We start from the raw sequence: 9642 nt of genomic DNA on the forward strand, positions 1-9642 counted from the left end.
GTCAGCCTCCTGTGTCCCTGGTCACATCTCCCATTTTCTTGATTACTTTAAACTATCTATCTTATTTTCTTGTACAAGGGCTATCACCTAGCTGGAGATCATAGACCAGTATATGCTTTGGGAAAACATCTCAGTGTGTGCACAAGCAGTGTTCTACACTTGCGCTTGAAAGTGAAGTCACTCAGTCGTGTCCGACTCGTAGCGACCCCATGGACAGCAGCCTACCAGGCTCCTCCATCCATGGGATTTTCCAGGCAAGAGTACTGGAGTGGGTTGCCATTTCCTTCTCCAGGGGATCTTCCCGACCCAGGGATCGAACTCAGGTCTCTCGCATTGTAGACAGATGCTTCACCGTCTGAGCCACCATTTGTGCTTACCTGGTGTTAAAAGATCCACACTATGTTTTTCCTTAGCTTAGCAGAGCATGACAACCCCAACTGAGCAATCTGATGTACTTTTATTTGGGTTATGCTGTATTGCTATATTTTGTTTTTATTCTTTTCCCATGGTGATTTTCTCATGGCTTAGCCAGAGCAAGGTGACTGACTATTGACCCCTGCACTACTATATATACAATAGAGAACTAATAAGGACTTTCTGAATAGCACAGGAAACTCTATTCAATACTCTGTAATAACCCATATGGGAAAATAATCTAAAAAAGAGTAGATTTGTGTATATATATATATAACAACTTATTCACTTTGCTATATAGCAGAAACTAACAAAACATTGTAAATAAACAATTTGTTGTTTGTTTATGTTGAGTCGCTGTGTCTTTTTGCGACCGCATTGACTGTAGCCCGCCAGACTCTTCTGTCCATGGAATTCTCCAGGTGAGAATCCTGGAGTGGTTTGCCATTTCCATCTCTAGGAGATCTTCCCCACCCAGGGATCAAATCTGTGTCTCCTGCATTGGCAGGTGAATTCTTAACCACTGAGGCAACTATCAGTTCAGTTCAGTGCAGTTGCTCTATCATGTCTGACTCTTTGTGATCCCATGGGCTGTAGCCTACATCAGGTTGCTCAGCTGGGGTTGTCATGCCCTGCTAAGCTAAGGAAAAACATAGTGTGGACCTTTTTAACACACCAGGCCTTCCTGTCCATCTCTAGCTCCCAGAGTTGGAATCAAACTCATGTCCATCAAGTCAGTTATGCCATCCTACCATCCTCTGTCGCATTCTCCTCTCGCCTTCAATCTTTCCCAGCTTCAGGGTCTTTTCCAATGAGTCAGTTCTTTGCATCAGGTGGCCAAAGCATTGGAGTTTCAGCTTTAGCATCAGTCCTTCCAATGACTATTCAGGACTGATTTCCTTTAGGATGGACTGATTGGATCTCCTTGCAGTCCAAGGGACTCTCAAGAGTCTTCTCCAACACCACAGTTCAAAAGCATCAATTCTTCAGTGCTCAGCTTTCTTTATAGTCCAACTCTCATATCCATACATGACTACTGGAAAAACCATAGCTTTGACTAGATGGACCTTTGTTGGCAAAGTAATGTCTCTGCTTTTTAATATGCTGTCTAGGTTGGTCGTAGCTTTTCTTCCAAGGAGCAAGCGTCTTTTAATTTCATGGCTGCAGTAGCCATCTGCAGTGATTTTGGAGCCAAAAAAAATAAAGTCTGTCACTGTTTCCACTGTTACACATATACTTGCCACGAAGTGATGGAACCGGATGCCATGATCTTCGTTTTCTGAATGTTGAGCTTTAAGCCAACTTTTTCCCTCTCCTCTTTCACTTTCATCAGAGGCTCTTTAGTTCTTCTTCACTTTCTGCCATAATGGTGGTGTCATCTGCATATCTGAGGTTATTGATATTTCTTCCAGCAGTCTTGATTCCAGCTTGTGCTTCATCCAACCCCGTGTTTCTCATGATGTACTCTGCATAGAAGTTAAATAAGCACGGTGACAACGTACAGTCTCCTTTCCCTATTTGGAACCAGTCTGTTGTTCTATGTCCAGTTCTAACTGTTGCTTCCTGACCTGCATATAGGTTTCTCAAGAGGCAGGCCAGGTGGTCTGGTATTCCCGTCTCTTTCAGAATTTTCCACAGTTTATCATGAACCACACAGTCAAACGCTTTGGCATAGTCAATAAAGCAGAAAGAGATGTTTTTCTGGAACTCTCTTGCTTTTTCCATGATCCAGCGGATGTTAGCAATTTGATCTCTGGTTCCTCTGCCTTTTCTAAAACCAGCTTGAACATCTGGAAGTTCACGGTTCACGTATTGCTGAGGCCTGGCTTGGAGAATTTTGAGCATTACTTTACTAGTAGTGTGTGAGATGAGTGCAACTGTGTGGTAGTTTGAACATTCTTTGGCGTTGCCTTTCTTTGGGATTGGAATGAAAACTGACCTTTTCCAGTCCTGTGGCCACTGCTGAGTTTTCCAAATTTGCTGGCATATTGAGTGCAGCACTTTCACAACATCATCTTTTGGGATTTGAAATAACTCAACTGGAATTCCATCACCTCCACTAGCTTTGTTCATAGTGATTCTTCCTAAGGCCCTCTTGACTTTGCACTCCAGGATGTCTGGGTCTAGGTGAGTGATCACACCATCATGATTATCTGGGTCATGAAGATCTTTTTTGTATAGTTCTTCTATGTATTCTTACTACCTCTTCTTAATATCTTCTGCTTCTATTAGGTCCCTACCATTTCTGTCCTTTATTGAGCCCATCTTTGCATGAAATGTTCCCTGGGTATCTCTAATTTTTTTGAAGAGTTCTTAGTCTTTCCTATTCTATTGTTTTCCTCTATTTCTTTGCACTGATCACTAAGGAAGGCTTTCTTATCTCTCCTTGCTATTCTTTGGAACTCTGCATTCAAATAGGCATATCTTTCCTTTTTCCCTTTGCCTTTAGCTTCTCGTCTTGTCTCAGCTATTTGTAAGGCCTCCTCAGATAACCATTTTGCCTTTTCACATTTTTTTTTTCCCCTTGGGGATGGTCTTGATCCCTGTCTCCTATACAATGTCATGAACCTCTATCCATAGTTCTTCAGGCACTCTGTCTATCAGATCTAATCCCTTGAATCTATTTGTTACTTCCACTGTATAATCATAAGGGATTTGATTTAGGTCATACCTGAATGGTCTAGTGGTTTTCCCTACGTTCTTCAATTTAAGTTTGAGTTTGGCCATAAGGAATTCATCTATTCCAATAAAAATAAAATGAACAGCCCTATATTGCAATAAAAAGAATGGGGACAAGTATTTCTCTCCAGTAACCCTAGATGTTTAACCGTGGAGCTTAACCATTAAGCCAAGAGTCAACCAAGAATATGGTCCTCCCCATCAAGGCTGGGAATCAGCACTAAATTAGGTCAGTGGTGCTTCCTCACATCAGTCTCTACTTCCCAGGGACCAGCTATGGTTTTTTTGAGAACCTTGCTGGGACTTCTGGGCAGTTTAAAATTTATCCTCGAAAGCTCTGAAATGGATCAGAACAATCCCCTTGTTGTATAAGCACAAGACTCCTCCGTACCTCTGGTTGACAGACGACTCCCTTTCCCATCCTAAATTATGTCTCACTGAATTTTCTAACAAAGCATATCAGAGGTTCTTTAATAAAATTAAATGACCCACTAAGACCTTCCAATTATAAGTTATGTAAAGACAATTCAATAATAAAATGTCTACAATTTAGGACTGCCCCAGATTTGAATATAAATACCCCTCTTTATCGAATTCCCAGGGAGAATTTAAAGTTCAAAAGCTAAATTTCCTCGCCAAGTCAAAGTTCAAAGAAGCTGATCTCCATAATCAAATTATCTTGCTTTTATAAGTTACAGTTCACAGAAATTAGACATCCTCTTCTAGCTCTTGCTCTGCCTAGACTCAGCCAGAGGATGGTTGTGTAAATGAGGAATGCTTTCAGCGGCTGCACCCCGGACTCTCCCTGGATGGTGGAATTCCTTCAGAGCCTCAGGAGTTTTATTAATCCAATGCCAAGCCACAATGATCTCGCTTTTAAAAAGCTTGTTTGCTTAATAAAGCATATAGGTTATCACAGTGGAAGCTCCATGTATCCCCACACCACTGACAAAGGTTGTCTCCTGGTTTTTGTTTTTTTTTTTTATTGTTTACTTATTTGGCTGCCTCGGGTCTTAGTTGTGGCCCGTGGAACCTTTGTTGTGTCATCACCGACAGGTTTCAGCAGTTACTACATGCAGGCTTAGATGCTACGAGGCATGTGGGACATCCTAATCAGGGATTAAACCAGTGTTCCCTGCATCACAAGACAGATTCTTAACTGTTGGACCACCAGGGAAATCCTCAAAGATTCACTTCTTGACCAGACTTTAATCAGTCTCCTCTGAGCTTTCTCAACTAGTCCTGGTCCTTGGCCATGTTCTCAAGAGCCCAATTTTAGCATGAATTTGCTGAGTCAGTTTAGCCAGAATCCCCCATCCTTAATATATGATCACCCTAGCCAGCCTTCAGCAAGAATCCTTAGGATGATTTAACGAAAATCTCCCCTTCCTCCTCATGTTTCATCTTCGTAATTTTCCATTCACTGACACCCCAACCCTCTACCCCTAGTCCTGCTCTTTGGCTATAAATTACCACTTTTCCTTCTTGTATTCAGAGTTGAGCCCAGTCTCTCCCTTACTACAGTAATTCCTATACCCTATTGTGATAGTTCCTCCAAACAAAGTCTGCCTTACCATTCTTTAACAACCAATGTGAATATTTTTGTCTTTAATGTCTCCAATTAAGAAAACCAGTCAAGGGACTTCCCTGGCAGTCCAGTAGTTAAGACTCCGCGCTTCACTGCAGAAGAGTTCAATCCCTGGTTAGGGAACTATGATCTCATATGTCTTCTACACTGCAGGCCGATTGTTTACCCGTTGAGCCACCTGGGCATGAATCTCAATAAAGCTGTTAAAGTGCAAACTTGTGTGCCTCATGAAAGCAGAGGCTCATGCTTCTTTGTACAGTGAGTATGAACGAAGGAGTGGGTGTCCTTGATCTTGCCTTCGGTTGCACTCCCACCTGACAAGGCTTGATAGCGTTGAAAACAGTGAAAAGATTCCATTTCTTTTTTCTTTTTTTTTTCTTGGCCTTACTCAGTCACTTCAGTCATGTCTGACCCTTTGTGACCCCATGGACTGAAGCCTGCCTGGCTCCTTTGTCCATGGGATTTTCCAGGGAAGAATACTGAAGTGGGTTGTCATTTCCTCCTCCAGGGGATCTTCCAAACCCAGGGATTGAGCTCCAGTCTTCTGCGTCTCCTGCATTGCAGGTAATACACCTGCAATGTTCTGCCTTACCATTCAGCATGTGGGATTTCAGTTTCCCAGCCAGGGATCAAACCCATGCTCCCTGCACTTGAAGCAGGGAGTCTTAACTACTGGACTGCCAGAGAAGTCCCCCAAAAGGTTTCATTTCTTAATGACAGTTCTGAAGACTGCATATCGAAGAAGTAGTCCTCCCTCACAGCCTCATCTTTCTTTTGCAGATTTTTTAATAAAGATTTTTTTGATGTGGATCATTTTTAAAGTCTTTATTGAATTTATTATAATATTCCTTCTGTTGTTTCTGTTCTGGATTTTTGGCCCCAAGGCATTTGGGATCTTAGCTCCTAGGCCAGGGATCGAACCTGCATCCTCCGGAATTGGAAGGCAAAGTCCTAACTACTAGACCACAAGGGAAACCTGCTTTTAGGAGTTTCATTAAGGAGTTTGAGGGAGGCTGGGTCCAGAAACACCAGGAACAAGCACTGGAAGGCCAGCCCCCTCCTGTGCGTGCCCATGGCTGTTGCACAGTCCATTGCAGTCGAATTGGACCTAGCCCTGACCCTGCTGGCCACTATCATTCACGGTACAGGGGTGCATGATCAGTGCCTCAATTCTGTCTAGACAAGTGAGGGACCCTCCATGCAGCCCGAAGCACGAGCTCTCACAGGGTCTGCTGTTGGCCCTCCATTCCTGGAGAACTTCTGCCCTAAGACTCGTCCACAGACATTCCCCTATCACCTGTACTGAGCACTGACCTTAATGCCACCTCCAGAAAACCAAGCGCGAGGCTCTTACCATGTTGAACCCAGAGCATCAGTTCCTTCTCCTTCTGCCTACTTCCACCGTCATCCTCTTCCTGTCTCTACCCTCTTCCTAGAGTTTCCAGCTTCTTTTTTTGCAAATGGGATCAGGTATGGAGTGACATAGAATTTGAAGTCAGAAAAACCTTAATCAACACCTGCCCTCCTCCTGTTATCTGTGTAAACTCAGTAAAGTTACTTAACCCCTCTGAGCCTTTATTTTCATCATTATTAAGCAGTGATAATTATAGCTTCCTGGGGTAGGGGGCACTGAGTGATGATGGTGTGATGATTAAATGAGATAATGTAACTAAGGCATTTAGCATAGTGTCTGGCCCCTGGGAGGTGGTCCAAATTGGTAGCAGCTGTTATTATTTCTGCCTTGGACTTGGGCTGGAAACTCACTCCAGATAGTGGGTGTGGAGGCACCCTAGGGTGCTCGGCCCCACAAGCCTCTTTGTGTTGTTTCCAGGGGACTGGGCTTGGAGGATCTTCCTTCCCTTTCTTTTTCTTTTAATGCTTATTTATTTGGCTGAGGCATACAGGATCTTCAGTTGCAGCATGCAAACTCTTAGTTGTGGCATGTGGGATCTCGGTCCCTGACCAGGGATCAAACCCAGGCCTCCTGCATTGGGAGTCTGGAATCTTAACCACTGGACCACCAGTGAAATCCCTTCCTTCCCTTTCTTTATGAATTAGCACCCCCTCGCCCCTGCAGTGCTTTGAGAAGGAGAGGCAGCTGGCCCAACCCCCACATACAAAACAATGCTTTCCCATGTTTGGCATTTCTAGGTTATTCCTGGGATGGGAGCTGGAAGAGAGCAGAAAGGTCTCACAGCTGTCACCCCATATTTCCACTGCCCTGCCTCAGGACACTCATCTAAGTTGGAGAAAAGCCAGCTGTTCTTGGGACATGTTTGCATATGCAGGGGCTTCTCTGGTGGTCCAGGGCTAAGACTATGCTCCCAATGGAGGGGGCCTGAGTTCAATCCTTGGTCAGGGAACTAGATCCCACTCCACAACTAAGACTTTGCATGCCGCAACTAAAGCTCTCGCGTGGTGCAATGAAGATTGGAGATCCTGAGTGTGGCAACTAAGACCCGGCACAATCAAATAAATAAATATTTTCAGAAAATGCATTCATGCACTGAGACCCTTTGGTCCTAGGCACTTTCTAGCAACTTCCCATCCCAAGCCTCTCTCCAGCCCCACACCCTCCAATTTGGCCAAAGGTGTTCTTTCCCAGGGCTAATGGGGTCATTGCAAAGTCCACGAGCAGCTCTGAAGCCCTGGACTTGAGATATTCCTTCTTGTTTCCTCCTACTACACAGTCCTTGGGCTGTGCTCAGTAAATATTTCTGGACTGATTAGTCAGCGTGGGCTACTTTCCTTCCCTTTCCTCCTCTGAGAGCCCAGCTGAGTATGGAATGAAAGGGAAATGAAATAAACATCTCAGGCCCTGCAGCCCACTGGGGTCAGGATATTCACAGTGCTGCTGTGAGTCAGAGCTGACCCTTCTTTTTCATCTACTGAGTCACCAGAACTGAGAGCATAAACAGGCAGAAGAGGAGGAGGGTTTCAGAACAGGGGGATTCATCCCTGGGTAACACTCTATCAAAACCCACAGCTTTCAACAATAAACTTCTAGGAGAAATGCTTTTTAGGCCAGACCAGTTGGCCAGTGAGCTTTTGTACACAGCATCCCATGAAATCTTCATAATGCCTTAGGAAGGGGCAGTTTTGGCATGATTGTGTTTTGTGCTAAATTGATTCAGCTGTGTATGACTCTTTGCAACTCTATGGACTGTAGCCTGCCAGGCTCCTCTGTCCATGGGATTCTCCATGCAAGAATACTGGAGTGGGTATTTCTCCAGGGGGTCTTCCTGACCCAGGGATCGAACTTGTGTCTCTTCCATCTCCTGTGATGGCTGGCAAGTTCTTTACCACTAGCGCCATCTGGGATGCCCAGAGCCTATGATCAAGTCCCTCCAATGACTTTCTCCTTTTCAAAGAGTTTCACTGCATTAGAGAGGGAGTTATGTGCTCTGTCTAGTCAGGTATGTGGCCAGGACTTGGGAAAGGGGAACAGATGCTTCACCATTAATTGTTCCTCATTGTCTGGGGGTTCATGATTCAAAGTTAGGCTTTCAGTTTTGTCCATAGGCATTTAATGGAGGCATTTTAGGACCATTTCCTTGGGGACTTGTAATAAATGTTGTTGAACTGAAAGCTTTTCTTGAATTGAAACCTTTTCTTACCCTTTTTGGTTTACAGATGCCTGTCAGCTAGAGTTAGAAGCATTTAAGTGACTTGCTCAAAACACTACAATAAGTTGTGATATGATGAAGCTAAGTTGCTTCCATCATGTCCAACTCTTTGTGACACTGTGGACCATAGCCCACCAGGCTCCTCTGTCCATGGGATTTTCCAGGCAAGAATACTGGAGTGGGTTGTGATTTCCTTCTCCAGGGCATCTTCCTAACCCAGGGATTGAACCCACGTCTCTTATGTCTCCTGCACTTGCAGGCAAGTTGTTGTTTTGTTTTGTTTTTTTAACCACTAGTGCCAACAGGGAATTACAATAAATTAGTGTCAGTAGTAAGACCAGGACCAAAATTTTCTGGTTCCCAGTTTGTGACTCTTTTCAACTCATCAAGCTGGTTGCTCCTGAAGTCTGTGCCTCATTTCCCCTTCAAAGACTGTGAGCAGAGACTTGGAATGCTTGCTGGCCTCTCCTTCAAACCTTAGGCTCAGCTGACTGGGTTTAAGGGGAACATAAAAGAGAAGAGTTTAAATCTCCTGCCAAGGTCAGCTTTGAAAAACACAAATTGTGGCAAATGGCTCAGAAATGCAGGGTTCTGTTGATCTGGCTACTGCCAAGTTTCTATAACAAATAATCCCATGCAATAAACGATTCTCTTGGCCCATGTCTATGTAACATCTTACAGTGAAGTAACATATATGTGAACACTTGTATCTGATGAGAGATATGTTTGTAGTTAGTCACTAACCTGGTATGGTTAATATTATCTGTATGTTGATTTTGGTTTCCCAATCAGATCATAACTTTCTTAACAGTAAGGACTATTCCTTACATTCCTTCATCATTTCACAATATCTAGCAATGCTGAATGTTATGATCGTCACATTGTTAAGTGCTAGAGTATGTTGCAGTCTTCCCAGGTGGCATAAGTGAGTGGTAAAGAATCCACCTGCCAATGCAGGAGACGTAAGAAATGTGGGTTTGATCCCTGGGCTGGGAAGATCCCTTGGAGGAGGGCATGGCAACCCACTCCAGTATTCTTGCTTGCAGAATTACATGGAGAATCCCAGGCTCAGAGGAGCCTGGCAAACTACAGCCCATAGTGTTGCAAAGAGTCTGAGCGACTGAGCACACAAGCAGAGTGTGTTGTAGAGTGGATGCTGAACAAACATGAATTAAATGGGATTATAAACAGAGCTGAGATGAGCTCTCCTGGGTCCGCTATCAATTTGTGCCAGTGCTTCTGCTTCCTTAATCTCTCACCTCCTCAGACATTGCAAACAGTAGACTAGCCACTTACAGATCAACTTTAGAAACCATGAGCTAGGTTGGAGGAGAA

Source organism: Capra hircus, chromosome 8 (assembly GCF_001704415.2).
Source record: "Capra hircus breed San Clemente chromosome 8, ASM170441v1, whole genome shotgun sequence".
NCBI lineage: Eukaryota > Metazoa > Chordata > Mammalia > Artiodactyla > Bovidae > Capra > Capra hircus.